The sequence below is a fragment of the Typopeltis vanoorti genome, chromosome 26 (genome assembly GCF_054136105.1).
Source record: "Typopeltis vanoorti isolate ZY-2024b chromosome 26, IOZ_Tvanoo_1.0, whole genome shotgun sequence".
Lineage (NCBI taxonomy): Eukaryota > Metazoa > Arthropoda > Arachnida > Uropygi > Thelyphonidae > Typopeltis > Typopeltis vanoorti.
Genome location: NC_143574.1, coordinates 12,003,095 through 12,023,613, shown reverse-complemented (window position 1 = coordinate 12,023,613; position 20,519 = coordinate 12,003,095).

The window sequence follows — 20,519 nt, the reverse complement described above, 5'->3', positions numbered from 1 at the left end:
ATAGAGATTTTCATCTAATAAATAGAAATAGAGATTTTCATCTAATAAATTCAAGAAAATCAACCATGGAACCCACACTATTTCAGACAAAAATATATACAGTATAATGTGTTAGAGTGGCACGGTCACACACTCTAATCAGTCTCGAAAAAGGCTCGAAAAAGTTAAATAGGGCTAAAAAAGGATTTACCTGCTCCCTTTAGGAAATTAAAGGCATTAGTGGATTATTTATTTATCCAGATTAGAGGGCCTGTGTAGCGATGTAAAAATGACGTATGCATACCGCTAGGTCGCCCAAAGAAAACTCAAACACTTTTCAGTTCGATTCTATTCATCAACTACAGAAATTTTATCTAAACCTTTCTTCAACCACTTCTGGAAACTAAGGCGAAAAAGTATGGACGTAATACTGATATAATATTAGTATTAGAGACCACGAGATGGCAGAAGTTATCTGCTGTACTCTCTTCCCTGAAAGTATTTTTTTAAAAAATCATTAATTGTCTTGAACTAGCTATCATGACTGCTTAAGGGTTGGTGGCGTAGCTAGAGCTGTTGCCACCCGGAGCGGTCCCTGAGTTTGCCGCTCCTCTCAATACACACCAAAAATACTACAAAAAGTCAAAACGATTTATAGGGAAATAAATTAAACATTACGTTTATTTTTGAAGTAAAACTTTAATTTCAATATTCCAAAATGTTATTTTCTAGGGAATTTATACGAAGAATTCAGTTAAATTTGACAGCCTGTGGAAAGCCGTGTGAGATACTGAAAGGGAATATTTTCCAATCTACCTTAGAAGAAAAATATTCGATAATAGCATACTTTCAATCAGGATACGTGGAAACGAAAACACATACGACTCACGAAAAAAATTGCTGAAAGATACTGAAGAAACCTGGAGGGATCCATAACTTTGTATTATCATTCAAGTTAGTGAGCATATCGCTCGGATTAGAGTTCTGACTCGAGTATGTAATATTGTAACAGCTGTTAAAGCTCCAATTAGCAATGACAGGTCATACTGCAAAATCACCCTGAAATTGACAAAGATTATATTTCGTAAATAGATAACCTAGAGTTGGAAAGAAAGTGAAAGGAATATTATAGAGATAATGGGTGAATGTAATTAAACAGATTGGTGAAAGTCAGTGGCACAAGAGAGCTCAAGAACGAGTAAAGTGATTGGATTTGGCTGGAATGTCAAAACTCTATATGAAGCTGGCAAATTAAGAAATGCCACTAGAGAAATGAAGAGACTGGGCATCCGGATTTTGGGAATTTGCGAGACAAGAAGGCCAGGATCTGGAAAGTGTTAACAAGATAATATGACAATGTATTACTCTGGAAATGATGAGAGCAAACATCGACATGGTATAGCTGTAATAGTAGATGAAGAAATCAATAAATCATTAATAAATTGGATCCCATTCTCTGAAAGGATAATGCTGTCACAACTTAAGGGAAACCCTGTTAACTTAAATATCATCCAAGGTTATGCACCCACAGCTGACAAAAGTGAAGAAAAAATTGAAGAGTTTTATGAGCACTAATAAAAGAGATTAAAAATGTAACAAACATGAGATAACCATAGTGATGGGTGACTTCAATGTGAAAGCGGGCAGAGGTCCAATTCTGTCAGGAAGATCTAACAATAACAGTCGCCTGGATTAAACTTTCACCCAGAAGGCTGTACACTTGGAAATCGCTTCAAGATAATATTGTCAGAAATCAAGTTGATTACATTATGGTTAAAAAAAATAAAATAAAAAAAAAAAGATTGTGCAGTAGTATAACGAGTGCAAAGACTTACGCTGGAGTAGATATCTCATCAGATCACAAATCAGTCCAAAAAAATCGCAAAAGAAGAAAAAGAAAATTGATGTAGTTAAACTAAAAGATCCGAAGATAAATAAAAGAGCCAAAGACAGCTTAATCTGCGATTACAACAGTTTAACATAGAAGAAAATAAAAGAGTGGAATTTCTTTGGTTAAAGAATGCCATCGTAACAACAAGTATTGAAGAAGTAGGTTATGTGAATAATGAAAAACAACAGGAATAGATGACAAATGACATTATTTCTCTTATTGATACAAGAAGAGTGTACAAAAACAAAGACCTATCCAAATATACAGAAACACATAACATCATCAAAAAAAAAATAAAAGAAACAAAGGAAAATTGGATGAAACATTTATGTACCAAGATTGACTGCTTCAGAAGAAACATGACCATTTCAATCTGTATAAGAAAAACGAAATTTCCGGAAAACTCAGAAAAAAGCAAACAGTTCCTCTAAGAGATAAAAGTGGAAAAATAGTTCTAGAAGAGGGGCAAAAAGCACATATTTGGATAAAATATATAACAGAACTCTTCAATGATACTAGACAGAAGCCTATAAAGATAAAGAACATTAAAGGACTGGGAATTCTGAAATGAGAAATAGAGAATGCTATAAGATCAGGTAAAACAGAAAAAGTCAATGGCCCGGATGGTGGGCATACAGAATTTTTAAAATTAATAGAACCAGATAACATCAAACTTCTTGAAAACCTATTTAATAAAATATATGAACGTGGCGAATTTTTGGCTCAAATCTACATTTATCACTGTCCCAAAGAAACCCAAAGTGCATTCCTATGGCGACTTCCAAGTTGTTAGTCAAATGAGCGAAACATTAAAAATATTTTTGAAAGTAATTCAGAGCCGCATCTATAAAAATAGTGATGAAACTCTGGGTGAAATGCAGTATGGCTTTTGGGATGTTTTGGTACTAGAGAGGCACTTTCCTGTGCCCAAAATATTGATACAAAATTGCATAGAAAAACAGAAATCTGTTTTTATGTATTTCATAGATTTTGAAAAAGTATTCGACAAAATCAGACATACTAACTTAATAGAAGTCCTTCAACAAATAGGGCTTGACGAAAAAGACATAAGACTAATAAGAAATTATTGGAATCAATCAGCTACCATTCAATTAGACAACATTACCACCAGTGATATTAATATCAAAATAGAAGTGAGAGAAGGATGAGGGCTCTCACCACTCTTGTTCAACATATACTCAAAGGTAATCTTTAAAAAGGCATTGGAAGAATGTTCAGAGGAAATTTTTGGCTCAAATCTACATTTATCACTGTCCCAAAGAAACCCAAAGTGCATTCCTATGGCGACTTCCAAGTTGTTAGTCAAATGAGCGAAACATTAAAAATATTTTTGAAAGTAATTCAGAGCCGCATCTATAAAAATAGTGATGAAACTCTGGGTGAAATGCAGTATGGCTTTTGGGATGTTTTGGTACTAGAGAGGCACTTTCCTGTGCCCAAAATATTGATACAAAATTGCATAGAAAAACAGAAATCTGTTTTTATGTATTTCATAGATTTTGAAAAAGTATTCGACAAAATCAGACATACTAACTTAATAGAAGTCCTTCAACAAATAGGGCTTGACGAAAAAGACATAAGACTAATAAGAAATTATTGGAATCAATCAGCTACCATTCAATTAGACAACATTACCACCAGTGATATTAATATCAAAATAGAAGTGAGAGAAGGATGAGGGCTCTCACCACTCTTGTTCAACATATACTCAAAGGTAATCTTTAAAAAGGCATTGGAAGAATGTTCAGAGGAAATCACAATAAATAGAAAGATTGTTAACAACCTACGATATGCAGATGACACCATGCTAATTACAGATTACATCACGGATCTCCAAAAACCCATTGAAAGAGTATGCATAAAAAGCCAAAGAATGGCTTCCATAAATATAAGCATCAACAAGACGAAATGCATGGTCATCAGCAAACATCCAACCACATCAACGAAACTAACACTCAATTGGAAAAATATCGATCACGTGTCAAGGTATAAATATCTTGGGTGGGATCCTGAAATAGATATAAAGACAAGGATAGAAGTTGCGCGGCAGTCCTTCATGAAAATAAGAACATCATTCTGCAATAAAAACTTAAACATAGAAGTCAGATGCCGAATGCTGAAATGCTAAGTCTAGTCCATTCTTCTCTATGGAGTTTATACATGGACATTGAATGCGACAACGATCAAGAAAATTGAAGCCTTTGAGATGTGGCTATATAGAAGACTGCTAAAAATATCATGGACAGAAAAAATTACCAATGAAGATGTCTTAAAATCCATTGGCGAAACGAAGGATCTCATACAAACAATCAAGAAACAAAAAAATTCATATCTTGGCCACATCATGAGAAACGGCAAATACCAGCTTCTACAAACTATTTTGGTAGGAAGAGTTGATGACAAAGGAGCTAGAGAAAGAAAAAGAATATCTTGGTTTGACAATATCAAGATGTGGACAGGAAAGAGCAGCATACACCTGCTCAGATTAACGCAAGAACGCAGTTTGTTAACCAAGATGGTCGCTGACCTTTGATAGAAGATGGCACCATAAGAAGAAGAATTCTGTTTGTTCGGGTGGTACTTCTGTGTCTTCCTTGAAGCTTCTGCTGAGCTATCTTAGGAAAGATAATAGATGGCGGTAGTTTCGTGGTTTCGTTTCAGTGCCCACAGCGAGTCAGGTGTAGGTCTAACTGTTGTATGTATGTGCTTGGAAACATATATAAGAGGAATATGCGAGTACATAAAGATATACATATTTATACATGCACAAACCTATACACAGATATCTGTACATATATGCATTTATGTATAGAATATAACGTGTAGAACATGCACCCACTTGCGTGCGCAAAGCTTAACCTTTTTGAAAGGGGTAGAGCAGTTGGATTTAGATATGGGATGTTAGTGTCTTGTTGGTGTTTGAGAGGAATTTTTTGTTGTGTAATTTCCCTCTAATTTTCACTCATGTAATATTTATATAGTGCCAGTTTCAGCTCTCTGTATGTCCCTAGGTTTTGCTCGCCAAATGGCACTTTGTTGATTATGTCAGGTATGTAGAAACTTAGTGTGGCTTTTCTGTAGTGATTATTATACTTATATGTTATGTTGTTTGTTGACTGTGGTCATGTTATCTGATATTTGTTCTAATACTCTGGACTAAAATAGTGTTTTAGCATGACTGTGAAGTGGCATAAGTGTTGCACCTAAATATTTTGTGTTAGTCACTGCTGCCCGTATGAGAGTGGGATTTTCTCGTTGTTCCCAGAATATCAGTTTTACCATTTTGTTTTGTAGCTATTGTAATCTGCTAAGCCTGTAATCTGAGCAGAATGGTAAATACTGCAGTGTGGGTTATATTTGTTTCATGTTTTCTCTGGGGAGTTAGTTAAATGAATAATGACAAGAAACTAAAGCAAACTTAATATGGTATTTTCCTCTCACCTTGCACTATGGATACAAAAGCCATTTCCAAAGGGCTACAAGGTAATACATAGGGATAACGAAATAATTAAATTGCTCTTATAATTTTGGTTTTCTTATTATGGAATTTAATACAATATTTTCTAAAGTTATGTGCACCATATCCATATTGACATTGCTAATAATGAATAGGAATTTCGAAATACACTGTACGCATTAAAATTGCACATAACGATATCTTCTTACATTGCCTTTTTCGCGAAGCCCTAACCAGGCACTAAGTAGCTAGAGAACATCTTATTAATTAATAATAGGTAAAGAATTAATATTATTATTAATTTCTAATTACCGATTACAGGAACTTTCTCAATGAATTTTTTTCTGTCTGTTCCTGAGTTACTCCATCTTTGGAACAAGTAAATATCGTTCCCTCTTCTTTATGAAATTCGGGTTTTAATTGTGTTAGGGCTAGGGACCACGAGATGGCGGCACATTTGAGCCGTCTCTCTTCACTGAGTACTGCTTAATTAGTGATAGCCTTGGGCCATCTATCTCTGATTGGTACCAGTGGAGATTGAACTGCCCACTCAGTCTCCAAAAAGTTAGATAGGGCTAAATGGCCTAGCCTACTCCCCGTATACGGGAATAAAAAGGCGTTAGCTGATTTTTTTTTTATCTTCAACTCCTACAAATCGAGAGCAGAACATACACGATTTCACACAACAATACTAGAGATGAGATTTGAGGAGAAGATTCTTTTTATTATTATTATTATCTTGATGCACTTTCGCCTGTGAAAACTGAATAGAGATTTCCCCAATTATTCAGCAATGACACAAGTTCAAGGCATGATGCGAAATGATTTAGGAAAAAAGTCAGGACTACAAAATGCCATATGCTCCTTTTGTGATGAAAAGTAAATAAATACCTGAATATTCTAACGCCTTTTCTTTCCCAAAAAGAATAGACAAAATCCCTTTAGTTCTCACTATCTATTCACTTTTAGCCCTACACCGATAGATAGCAAGCTCAAATCCGTAGTTCAATCGGTTTCAACGATGTCCGCTGGCTAGAAATATCACTTCAATTCCCGTCTAAGACGCGTAAAACCTCAGAAAGATCTAATCATTAGGCCGTTCTCTTGTAGTTTAATTTCTGGATAGGTCAGATATGAGTCATTAGTATTGGTTGATTGGTTTGTTGGTTGGCAACATGTCTAAGAGAAGGAAACTCTGAAATCAAATTCTAGTCCAAGGTTAGCGGTTACGTGATAAGCTAGCTCACTATCTGTGTAAAAATAATATTTCTCCGAATGTCTGAAAACGGAAACACTGGTAGATCTTCTTGGAATCGATTTAGAAGAAAACGAATAATCTTTTATGGGACATGGAATATACTAGGTTTAAAATTAAATGTCATAATGGGTGATTCATGTACAGAAAAACGATAAGTACAAGTGAGAAAAAGGTTTGCTGACAGAAAAAATAAAGAAAGGTAAGTTTTTTGGAGCATTGTATAAATATCTACATATATGGAATGAAGTGGATAAAAGCAGAAGGGTTATAACTGGATTATCTATTTTCATAAAAATCTGATGGAAAACCATCGGATCGAATTAATTAAAAATTCCAACCATCGGATAGAATTTTTAATTATTGGAACTCTAAGAGAAATGAATGAATCAGTAGGTGGATGGATATCATTATAGTTATCAGCACTAGGAGACTTTAATCGAATTGAGCAAAAGTTATAGTCGTATGGTGGGATATCACTGGAACGTGCATATTAATTACAGTGGAAGCAGATTGATTTAGGTGTGTGAAAATGATAGATGTGAGGTACTCAATGGTTTCATCAACACAAAGATATACACAAGCTTACACCCAGACAATGACTAGAGATGGGAGAAAAAAAAAACGTACATATAAATCGGGATTGGCCTTTCACGCCACTAAGGAAGTTAATTGGCAACTTACTAAAGTACCATACATAGAATTTAATATTTATACACGGAAGTTTAAGGAGGTTAGTGAGATGATACGATGTTCGACCCAGTGTAATCAAAACGAAAGCTTGATCTTAAGTGTATTCTTGGAAGCATAAATAAGAGTATGGGAGTAAGTATGCTATATAATTTAAGTGCCTCCGTAGCGCAATTGGAAGAACGACGGTACATTGCGTCCTTCGATTGGAATAGGCTTAAGTTCGAGTCTCGTCGTGACGGGAGGAATCTTTATGCGGACTTTTTCAATTGAAGGTGAGTTAGCCGATCTCATACGGGTGTAGCAGGGTTTTTTCTCCCGGAAACTCGGGTTTTTCATCCCGCATACAGATAAATCGGCAGTTCAGAATTCATGCAATTTACGCACAAAAAATACTAGTTGTGGTGGTGGGCGGTAGATGGCGTTGATGGAGATGATTGGTAGTAGTGGTGGAGACAGTTGTATAGTGGGTGTCCTCCCACGATGAGTCTTTGGACTCCTTGGAGGTGTCACGAATAATAATAATAATAATGTAACAATGACCCACGTTCGTGATATCTCCTTCCTACAATCAACATCGGCCGGATGTTCAATGAATATGACAGTTTGTAATTCAAAAATCTCCTTATTAATAATTCTTTGTATTTCTGTTTCTTGTATCAATCTGAAGAAGTAGATAATAGTGAGAGAAGGAACTGTCCATTAAGTTATCAAAGAGATTGTTTTACTTTTTATGTATTTTTTGCGAGTATTCATTTAAAAATATGAATACCACAAGTCATAGGTCTGAAATCAATAACTGTAAAGGATATGATAGTACTACATGAAAAAAATTGCATCATTATTAATTTCCTAACTACAATTTTCCTCCAAATCAGTCTGTTACTTGTCAACACTCCAACATTATCAGATCTTATATTTCTATCGTCTAAAGCACTTTGTACCGTATCAATCCACCTATATCTTGGTCTCCCTCTGGGTCGTTTTGCTGCCAACCTGGCAGAGAACACTTGTTTTGCTAATCTTTCTTCGCCCATTCTGTTTAAGTGACCATAGCACCTGAGATTAGCTCTGCTAATGCATTCCTGGATGCTGACAATGTCAAGTTCTTTCCTAATATCTTCATTTTTAATATGATATTGCCATTGATGCCATCTATTCACGCCTGTAATCTTTCTCAGGATTTTCATATCTGTGGTCTCTGGTCTTTGGTCAAGTGTTTTACTTCTGACCCAGCTCTCAGATCCATAAGTTAAAACTGGTTTGAACACTGTCTTGTATACAGCTAATTTAGTGTTCCGACTAATTTCTCTCTTATTCCATATGAATTTATTCAATTGACTTCCCACCATACCAGCTTTGCTGATTCTGTTGTCTATTTCTATATTTAATTTACCATCTTCACTAAAAATCGTGCCTAAATAGCAGAAATGTTTTACTTGTTCCACAGGTTCTCCATTCACAACACAGTTGACATTTTCAATGATTCTGCCTATTTTCATTGTCTTTGTCTTTTTATTGCTGACCTTCATACCATATCTATTACAACAGCTATTCAATTTAGTCAGAGAATCTTGCAGATTTGTAGCGGATTTATTTAGAAGTATAACATCATCTGCATAAAGCAAAGAGCTGACATTAACATCTCCAATTTTGATATCATACTAGATACCACTTTCCTTCATAATGTGATCCATATAGATAATGAGTAACAGAGGGGATAATGTACATCCTTGTCTCACAATAGATTTAATATTAAACCATCTTCTTGTACTTCCTTCAATTCTAACTGCTGACTTACAACTCAAATAAAGACTAAGTATTGCTTGATATTATGCCCCATTGACACCATATAACTGCAGCGTATTGAATAGCTTCTCTCTTGGCACCTTGTCATATGCCTTTTCCAGATCGACAAAACTTAAATACAGATCTTTGTTATATTCCCATGCTTTCTCGACTATTTGTCGTAAAGTGAAGATCTGATCCTGACAGCCTCTATTTGGCCTGAATCCAGCTTGTTCTTCACCAAGCTTTTCTTCCACAATTCTTCTCAACCGTTTCTCAAGTATACTTGCATAGATCTTGCCAGGAACACTCATTAGGGAAATACCTCTGTAATTCTCACATTCAATTTTATTTCCCTTTTTATATATGGGTACTAAGAGAGCTCTACTCCAATCATCGGGAATTCGTGCCTCTGTCCAGGCTTTCCGAACTATGCAGTGCAGCCACTGTAAGACTCTTATACCACCATACTTCAGCTTTTCTGGTCGAATATCATCTACTCCTGCTGCCTTTCCACATTTCAAGCCTTTGATGGCTTTTTCTACTTCAAGTATGGATATGTATTCCTGACTGCATGCCTGGTCAGTGTTTTCTTATCACTGACCAGGCATGCAGTTTTACACAGTGTTTAGCATTCTAAATCACTTTTCAAATCATTATTCAAAATCACTTTTGAATAAATTAAATCTGAAATTGTCAGATTGTAGAGGACGAGGGTATGATAACGGAGCGAATATGAAAGATGTATATAAGGGAGTCCGTGCTTACATTTTAAATGAAAACGAAAAGGCATTTTATACTCCTTGTGCCTGTCATTATTTAAATTTGATTTTAGGGGATGTCGCGAAATCATCAATTATAGCTATAATTTTTTTTAATGTTATACAAAAAATATATACATTATTTGCTGCCTCAACTTCACGTTGGGACATATTAAAGAAATTTGTTAAACAGTTAACTCCAAAACCGTTATGTGATACAAGATGGGAATGTAGAATAGAATCAGTTAGAGCTGTACGTTTTCAAATTCCAGAATTTTTAAATGCACTAAAAGAATTATTTAAAACTGCATAAGATAATACTATCAAAGTAGAAGTGGTTTCAATATATGAACAAAGAGATCCATTTGAGTTTATACTAAGCCTTGTAATTTAGTATGAGCTTTTGTCAAAAGTTAATTTTGTAAGTAAAGTATTATAAAATGCAAAAATTCCCATAGACGTAGCAACCAAGCATATTAAAGAGTTAGTGCAATACTTTGAAGAGCAGAGAATATCAGAATTTGATAAGCTGTTTTGAGATTGCTAAAGAACTGTCAAATCTGTTAGAAATAGAAATTAAATTTAAAGAAAGTCGAGTACGGCGAAGAAAAGTATTTATTGTTTATGAAACGCCTGATGAATCACACAGGTGATAACAAAGATAATTTTAGGATAATTTTTTTTTTTTCAAATTTTAGATACTGCTGTACAAACTGTCAAAGATTTGAATTGTATGAAATTCACGAGAAATCATTTGGATTTCTTTATGATATGAAATTAATAAAAAAAATGACAGAAAATGAATTAAAATTTTGCTGCAAACAGCCGTATCAAAAATTTAATACAGATATTGATGAATCTGAATTTTACGATGAATTAATTATTTTTAGAAATATTGTTCCAGAAGATGCACCCATTAATATTTTAAAATTCATAATTGCAAATAATTTGTCGGATATTTATCCAAATATTACCACGACATTTAAAATATTATTGACCAGTCCAGTCACGGTCGCATCAGCAGAAAGGTCATTTTCCAAATTAAAATTAATAAAAACCTATTTGCGATCTTCTATGTCTCAAGAACGTTCGTCGGCTCTGGCAATAATATCTATTGAGCATGAAATTGCAAAAAAAAATTGAATTTTGATAGCGTTATAAATGATTTTATTGATAAGCGCATTAGGTTAAATAAAATTTAATATATTAAGATCTCTTTTAAATCTTATAAGTTTTTTTTTTTTTTTTTGAAGTTGTTATACATATATTTCATTCTTTATAGTAAAAATGGGTATTTTTTTCATATTTTTATATTATTATTTATATCATTAAATAAATCATTGTTCTGGCGTATTTATATGATAATGTGTACTTACATAATAAAATAATATATCATGTATATAGAAACACATTTATTTTTTAACTAATTTTTTCCATTTACTTAAATTGATGCTAAAGAGTATATTTCTTTATTTATGTGCATAAATATTTTTCATATTTGATTTAATTAATTAATTAACAAGATATTCTTCCATTTAAAATTTCCATAAATGTTACTAAGTTTCAGGGGCCCCGCTTTTCTATTTCGCACAGGACCCCGCAAAATGTAGAAACAGGCCTGGTCCTACTGACCGAAGAAGAATATGTTTAATCTCTACTCGCAGTTATTAGTTTAAAATCTCGCTGACAGAATGTCAAAGCTGTTCTAAGAAGCTCAGGAAGGTGGCTGTTAGTGAGGATAGAACAATGTTAAGGAATCGTTAACTAAATAAAATAAGTTTGTAAGAAATTTGATATGAAAATTAACAATAAACAGACAAAGACAATGAAAACAGGCGGATGACTAGAAAGCGCCACCTGCATTGTGAATAAAAAACCTACAGAACACAAACATTTCCGCTATTCATGCACAATGTTTCGTGAAGCTGACAAATTAAATGTGGAAAGTAAGAAAAACTAGTATGGTAGGGAGTCAGGTGATTAAATCTATATGGAATAAGAGAGAAATTACTCAGAACATTAAAGGTAACAGCTGCACAAGAGAGCATTCAAAGACATTTTAACTTATGTACTTAAAATGTTTTGAACAAGTGCTACAGTGTCACGAAAAAAACGCCCAGAGAAAGACTATGATCTCGATGCATTAATACAGTAAGAGGTGCCTTAGAAGACTGAGATATACTTCTGAGATGTCATGATACTGGAGTCCTGTTGGTGTTGATCTTATTGTTCCAGAAATAAATCTCATGACTTGATGGAGATGGACATCAATCGGTCAGGTGTGAGGTGTTAAGCTGCACTGAAGAACAGTATTCTGCTGTGGAAAACATTAATGCCAAAGCTGTTGTTCGTGATATACTACAATCTGCACTCTATGAAAAGTCTGCTAGTTTTCACAAGATGTTATTACTAGTATCTTCAATTTTCAAAAAGTTCGGTCCTTTTCTTTTTTTTAATTTTCCAGCAATTTTGTAAAATGATCTTTGAATGTCAAGAACCTACAAAAGCCACTCCAAGATACTTTGGGATCATAGTGTATTTTATCCTGCTATTTCTAAAGTAGGCGTCATCAGCATACATTGATTTGCTGTTATTTAAATGGACAGCAATGACTTCAGTTTTATGTAGATTTGTTTAGAAGCGCCACTATTTAAAGTAGTGTCAAGTTTCGATAAGTCCTCTTCGAGTTGCTATATATCATCTGCATGCATAAACGTCTGTGGAACAATGACGTGGATGTCATAAGTATAGAGACTGAAAAGCAATGGACTAACACGCATCCTTGTGGAAGACCATTCTTTAACTTCTCCAATTTACTTTAGGAAGTCATTAAAATTCACACGAATTCAACTATCTGACAGCATATTGTTTACAAGATTAGCAATATTGAGAGAAGAGAACCTATTTCATAGTCATCTAATGATGGGTATAATTATCAATTGATGATGGCGTTTAAAAACTTTCACAGAAAAACAGAAACAGTCCTGCGGGCCAGTAATTTGATATTAGTGAAATATTCTTCGTTTGAGAAATTACTGCATTTTCATACTTTTGGAAAGAAACAATAATGTTTTGTGGGATCTAAGAAAGTAAAGTGCCCAGAAGCAGATTAGATAAAACTGTATTACATTTGGTTACTTAAGACACTTTGAGACACTTACAAAAGGATGCCTTATCACATGCCAAGCAAAGTAAATGAAAGCAAGAGAAATTGCCAAAGCCCTTGAAATAAATGAAAGACATTTCAAAGCAAAGAGAGGTTGGTGGGCCAATTCATGCATCAGTGTCGGATGAACGTTAAGGAGTTGAACATCTATATGGCAAAAACTTTCTGCTGACTTTTTCATTCAAAGTCGGCGGAAAGAAAATCAAAACTATGTAATACAACTATGAAATTCAAGTGAAACTATAGTGTGGTTGATACTATTTATAATAAAAGCCAGGAGCTGAAAGTTGTCCTAAATTTAACTATAAACCGGAAAATGATCTTTACGTATAGGGTCTTCATAGATGTTGATATATGTGCGCAAAAAGAATGGATGACAGCTGAGCTAAAGGAAGACTGGATAAAGATATGTGGAACAGACATCCAGGATCACTGCGTAACCCACGTATACATTAATTCTTCATGCTAGTGACAGAGTAAATGATTTTGACATTCCATTACATCTAGTGTATACTCAGCCTGGATCAGAACATGGGAGATGCGAATGGATGCTCCATAAATGGAAATGACCTGACTCTTAGTGTGACTGTGTCAGTTTAACCAAGACCCTTAACCATATTATTAGCGACTGTCTTGTTTCTTTTTCCTGGAACTTCTATGGACTTTTTTGAAGTTAAACCTGGAGCTATACTGTTTTGTTGTTCCATAAAAAAAACTATTTTTTTACATGATGTCTGACTTCAACTATTTTCTGCTTTATGGGTAATTTTCGTCGTTTATTTTATTTATTTTTTTTCAAACTTCCGATTTATAATTTCACGATAAGTATACATTACATCAAGTACAAAAAAGTATACCAGTTCATAAAAATCACTCATTTTTGGAAACTTAAAATATACACAACCGGATATTCATATTATTATAAGTTGCATAACAATGGCGCGTTGAGCAGGGAGAAAACTATAACGATCAGAACAGGTTTCAACCATTGATTATCATTATATAGTAAGGAATTAAAAAAACACAACAATAAAAACGTTATACACGTAGTTTGATGATTAATTTCGAATTATTTGCACATTTAAATTATTTCAACTTTCACTATGTTCTTGTTCCATTAACTCGACACCTTAGTCCTATGGGTCAAAACTGTGTTCTGGACAACACTTTCTTTATAATTTCCATTGATTATTGGATCGTCCAATGATTGGAAACCGCCCTCTTTAGTACATGGTAAAGAAAGAAGCTGAATTCCATTGGAAGCTTTACGATGAGCACGCAGATATCGACGAATATAAAAGTTTGAGAAAAGCATGAACAACAAGATGTCCGCAGTGCAAAATATCATGCAGAATATGATAGGATAACCACAGTCTTGTATAAGCATTATCTGCATGTAGTATACGAACGATAGAAATAACTGGACCTATTTATAAATAAAAAATATACACGCATTAGAAAGAATGTTATACAGTTACATACTTCGACATTTTATTGAATTAAAAAATATATAATACTGAAAACTGATATTCATATTTGATCTTCCCATCATCTTCGTTGATATTTTCCTTCAGAGTCAGTTCAAAACTTGATTGGTTTGTTCAGTTGAATGTCTTGGTGATAAAAGTACTGACAAAGAATAAAATAGTCTCCTTTGAAAACAGTTATAGAATCACTTTAGCCTGTAGCATAGCATTTGACTTAGTAAACGATTCAAATGTAAATGAACTTGTAACAATAACTAAAAACCCTGTTTTCAATGTTAGTCAAGTGAGTTTTAATTTATTGTCCTACGTGTTTCACCCATTTTTGCTATAGGCATCTTCAGGGAATACAATTGATAAGCTATATGAAGGTAACAGACTAGGTTTTAACTGACAGTTCTAATTCATACAAAATTAGTATTGTGCGAGACAATGCGCGTGTCTCGGGAACGTGATTTATTTGTTACGAGACATAATGTAATTGGCGTGAAAGTTCATTTCTTTGATGTTTGGTGATCTGATTAAAGTTTTCCAAATTTCCGGTCGGATTAGACCTTGATTCTTATTTAGGTTTCCTGTTGAACGGACGACCGTAGCAGCCTCCTTGAAGGTTCTGAAATGGTAGTTCTCTTCTATATAGGGCATATGACTCTAATCCCACTCGATGACATGGTTGGGAGAGGCAAAGTGGTAAGAAAGAACTGAAATATGTTGTCTGTTGTTTCTGACATATCCTATGTGTTCTTTCTGTCTCGTTTCGAAGCTTCTAGAGGTCTGACCAACGTAACTAACACCACAGGAGCAAGGTATATTATATACTCCAGAGTACTTGTAGAATGGATGAGGATCTTTCGGTGATATTAAAAATTTCCGAATAGTATTGACCGGCTTGAATGCTACTCTAATATTGTGTGGTTTTAGAAGGATGGCCAATTTTTTGGAACTGTTGCTGACAAATGGAATAGTTATAGTACTGATGTATTGGGTGTCATCACGTTGTCTTTGTGGTATATCTCGTAACACGATATACCACTTGAACTTGTAACAAGTTTAATGAGAAATTAACATGGGCTCTTAAAGCAGGATGTCTTGGATTCTCCCTGAAACGATTCAGCATACATCTTTCCACTTCGATCGATATTTGATAAAGATTTTCATCCCCCCCCCCAAGGCACTGTAGGACTATTCAAACACTGTATGGAAAACATTTTTTCACATTTCACGACAAATATTGGGAATAAAGAGGACTTGCTATGGGTTACCCTTTCTTCCGCCTTAGCCAACCTGCTTATGGAAAATTTCTAATGTATTAAAAAAACTATCAGAAACAAACCAAACATTTGGCTACACTACATCGATGATATTTTCGTCATTATTTGGTCCGGATGAGTTAATTACTTTCAATGATTATCTGAACAACTTACATCCCAATATAAAATTTAACAATACAAAAAATTACCGTTCCTTGATATCCTTGTCGAAGTAAACGAAGAGGGCAAAAGGTTATCCTTTTACGTATACAGAAAACCTACCACAACAAACTTAACGAGATAGAGTATACAATATACCAAGCACGTCAATTAATAGGAATAAAGAACTGTACTACTTGAATCAGAACCTCGTCCTCAATGGTTATGAACCCATCACGATCAGAAAAATTCTTAATACATCTCCTGAAACTCCCTTACTTAAACAAGATTTCAAGAATGCAATCAGGCTGTCTTACATTAAGAATGTCACAGACAAAGTGGTTGCGTTGCTCCGCAAGTACTATGTCAACGTTGCTTTTTTACCTTTACAAAAATCTCAAGATTCTTACATCCACCAAACCTTTACATCACTCCATGGAAAAACCAGACGCTTATGAGATTCGTTGCACTTGTGGTATTTGTTATGTAGGCCAGACAAGAAAGTCGGGGAGAATCGCATGTCTGAACACGTACAAGAATGTCGAATAAAGAAGAGAACATAAATCAGGCCTGGCATTCCACACAACTACTACAGGCCGTCAAGTACTTTGATGGTCCAAACAGCCACACTCACACAAGTTAGGGATGTAAGAGTTGTTTCGGTGGAACAGAATTATGGTTGAAGCAACTAAGCTATGAAGCCATTGTATTATTTATGTTAGCTGAGTTTATTTATTTGGCCTGTTTGGCTATTTTGCGGCTTTTTCTGTAAGAAAGACTAGAATAACTCGAAAGAAAAACTCGGTTCAAGTTTTTCAGGAAAGAAAAACTCGGTTCAAGTGCATAAATGGAATTTGAAATAGGAAATGATCTTAAAAATCTGAAGAAATCATTTTTAACCCACTAAACCAGTGGTCGCCAAAGTGGTCGATATTGACCCCAGGGGTAGATATAACATTGGTATGGGTAGTTTCTGGCTCAGGAGTCGATAGAAAAAATATAAGACATCATTGTATGGGTAATATTTAATTCAGTTAACTTGGATTACCTCCATCCTCAATGACAACGCAATTTAGAGTGAATCATGGGAACAGTGACATGAATAGGACCTGTAAGATGGAGTAAGGTCATGAAAATAGTTACGGAGGCCAATCAAGTAGGCCAAAATGACGTATTTACTAATAAACGAATGTAGGTGGTTCCTACCCCACCAGCGCGGCAGGAGCGAGATTGCAACACGTGCGTGGTTCTTATTTACTGATACTTACAAGTATTCGATCCCAGTCTCATTTTTGCGCATCAACATACAAGTGAGCGTTAATGTTCTAAAATTCATCAACATACATATTATAATTCAATCGTTATTCATTCACGAACTAAACTTCTCCATGTTGAAGAGTTGAGCAGGGCTGGGTAGTTTTGTACATCCTACAGAAATACGTGAGTAGATATATTATTTAGACATTACTTTTGCTTACTGACTCGAATTTTAATTATTTTGTTACAACCCCAGTAACCACAATGGCAGCTTCGGATTCTAAAACGAAATGCAAACAATATTCATTAGAATATTTGAAACTTGGGTTTATTGCTTCATTAAGAAACGAAACGAGGCCTATGTGTCTTGTTTGTGAAAAAACTTTTAGTAATGATGCAATGAAACCAGCAAAAATGAAAGATCATCTTCAAAGACTCCATCCCAATAAGAAAGATAAAGATCTTGACTTTATTAAAGAACTGAAAGAGAAATACACACATCGACCATCTATAAAATTATTTATCAAAGCGCCGAAGCTGACAATAAACAAGGATTAACATCCTCCTACAATATTTCTTTTAATGTAGCAAAAAAAAAGGAAAACCATATACAATTGCAGAGGACATTGTTATACCCGCAATCAAAGAAGTAATTGAAACCATAATGAAAAAAGATTCTGGCCCTATTTCCAAATGCTTACCATTAAATGCGAATACCGTAAAAAGCCATATTGGTGAAATGACTGAAGATGTAAAAAATTGTAGTATCAGAACTCAAAAATAGTACATTCTCCAATATGTTAAGCCAATATAATAATATATTATATATTATACATATAATAAACACTGTAACTCTAAAATAAGCGATTTAAAAACTCACATAAGCGTCTTTTTTGCTTGTCCTATTATCAATACGTAATAGTAAAATAGAGGGGATCGATGAAAAAGTCAAGAAACTCTTGAAGTGGTTACTGGTCAAAGAAGTTTGGCGACTCCTGCACTAAACTCAATGGATTGCGGTTATCTGCAAGGGTTGAGAAATCCGAAATTCCTTCGGTCCAAGAAATTAAAAAGATAATCCTGGGAAAGCAAAAAACACATTGAAGTTTCCTGACAAGTAAATCTGCATGTGCCCTTAGAGAATACTGAGAGAAATGTAAAAAATAAGTTATGAGATGCAGTTAAACAAAAGACATTGCGAAAGAATATGGAGGATAAATCTAGATATCCAGAAAAAGAAAAAAAAGCGAGAAATCAGTAATAGCGAAAGGCTGCCGTCAATTTTCGGATGACTGGAGCAAAACCTCTATCTTAGTGTGTGTGTGTGTGTGTGTGTGTGTGTGTGTGTGTGTGTGTGTGTGTGTGTGTGTGTGTGTGTGTGTGTGTGTGTGTGTGTGTGTGTGTGTGTGTGTGTGTGTGTGTGTGTGTGTGTGTGTGTGTGTGTGTGTGTGCGTGCGTGCGTGCGTGCGTGTGTGTGTGTGTGTGTGTGTTCCATCGAGTCGTTTCCGACTCCTGGTGATTCCATGAATATACACTCTCCATTCCGATCTGTCCCTGACCACGTCTTTCAGAACCTTCAAGCGCACTCCAGTTGCTTCTTTAACTCCATCCACCCAACTAATTCTTGGTCTTCCTCTTCTCCTGCTTCCATCAACATTAGCCAGCATCATCATCTTCTCCAGGCTGTCATTTGCTCGCATATGTCCGAAGTATGACAATTTTTGCTTGATGATCATAGCTTCGAGGGAGCAATCTGTTTTATTCTGTCTATCACTGATTTATTGGTTTGCTTTGCAGTCCATGGTATTCTTAGTAAGCTTCTCCAAAGCCATAATTGAAATGCATCTATCTTTCTTCTTTCACTCATTCTCAGGGTCGAACTTTCACATCCATACAGTACCACAGGGAATACCATTGCTTTCACGATTTTGATTTTTGTTGCGAGGATATCTTTATCTTTAAAGATCTTGCTTAAATTTGTCATTGCTTTCTTTCCGAGCAATAATCATCTTCTAACTTCTTCAGTACAATAACCATCTTTATCAATTCGGGATCTTAGGAGCACAAAATTGTTAACTGCTTCCATTTTCTCCCTATCTACTTCAAAATCATTAAGTTCACATGCTGCATTAACTTTTGTCTTTTTGAGGTTAAGTTAAAGACCATATTTAGCACTTACTTCTTTAGTACTTAGTACTTAGTACTCACTTTAAGCTATCTTAATACTCACCCACAAAAACAAAACACCCACAGAAAAGAAAAGAAAAACTGAACGGAGAAATGCATAGGAATTTCTCTAATACCGTTGATAAGAAATTAAGAAAAATTCCATGAGAAAAACTGGAGAAAAATAAGCTGGATTCAGCCCAAACAGGCTTTATCTCGATCGGAGTTTCACTTCAAATCATTGGATTATAACAATGATCGATATTTAAGTTTTGTAGATCTGGAAAAGGCACATGAGGTGCCATTCCAAAATCCTCTTGAAATGATATGGTGTGAATGGGACATTATGCAGAGTAATACATATTTAAGTTGTAAAACAGCAGTTAGAATTGAGAGAGGTAAAGAAAGCTGGACCAATGTAAAAGCAGGCGTGAGGTAAGCTAAGGGTAGTTGCTAGAGTTACTAGTATTCATCATCTGTATGGATCGCCTTATAGAAGAAAGTGGCCTTATACCCAACATAGGAGACACTCATTTCTTTCTTTACTTAATGCAGATAATGTTTGCCTTATAAACAAAAAAAAGTTCCAGAAAAAAAGCGGTAGTTAGGAGAAGGAAATTTGGTGCGTTTGGAGTTGGACTATAAAAGGATGCTGGGCGATTGATGCTCTTATTTTAACAGGCTTATTAGGAAATCACAGAAACGTTGAATACTCATTCATTTAAGTAGTTTCCGTGGTTGCATTGAGTCAGTGGAAGATGAATCACTGATCAGGCAGATTACGTTCCTCTGCACAGTACTAAGATTTTTAGTGACCCTTTGTGCTGTCCCAAACATGAGAAAAACATTTCAAGTTTGGGCAGGTTTGAGATTTGTAGAGTTAATAGCTGGCTAAGTAAAAATGTGGCATCTTGTGCAGAGGAAGAAAAAAAGAATGACGAGTTTTCCAGTAGTTAAGGAAAGATCTCATATGATATGTTGTGTTAGGAGACTAGTGGTAACAAATGTCAATCCGAGAGAGATCCAGTCCTCTCCGATGATTTTTGTATTATCAAGGATAATGGAAGGTTTATCTAATGCAATTGTTGTGCCAGGAGACTGGACCTAAATGTCTGGTGATTTGTCTATTATCAAAGGTAAGTAAAAGTGAAATGAGATCTTGATTTTGTGAAAAATGCAGGAGTGCGTTTTGGAA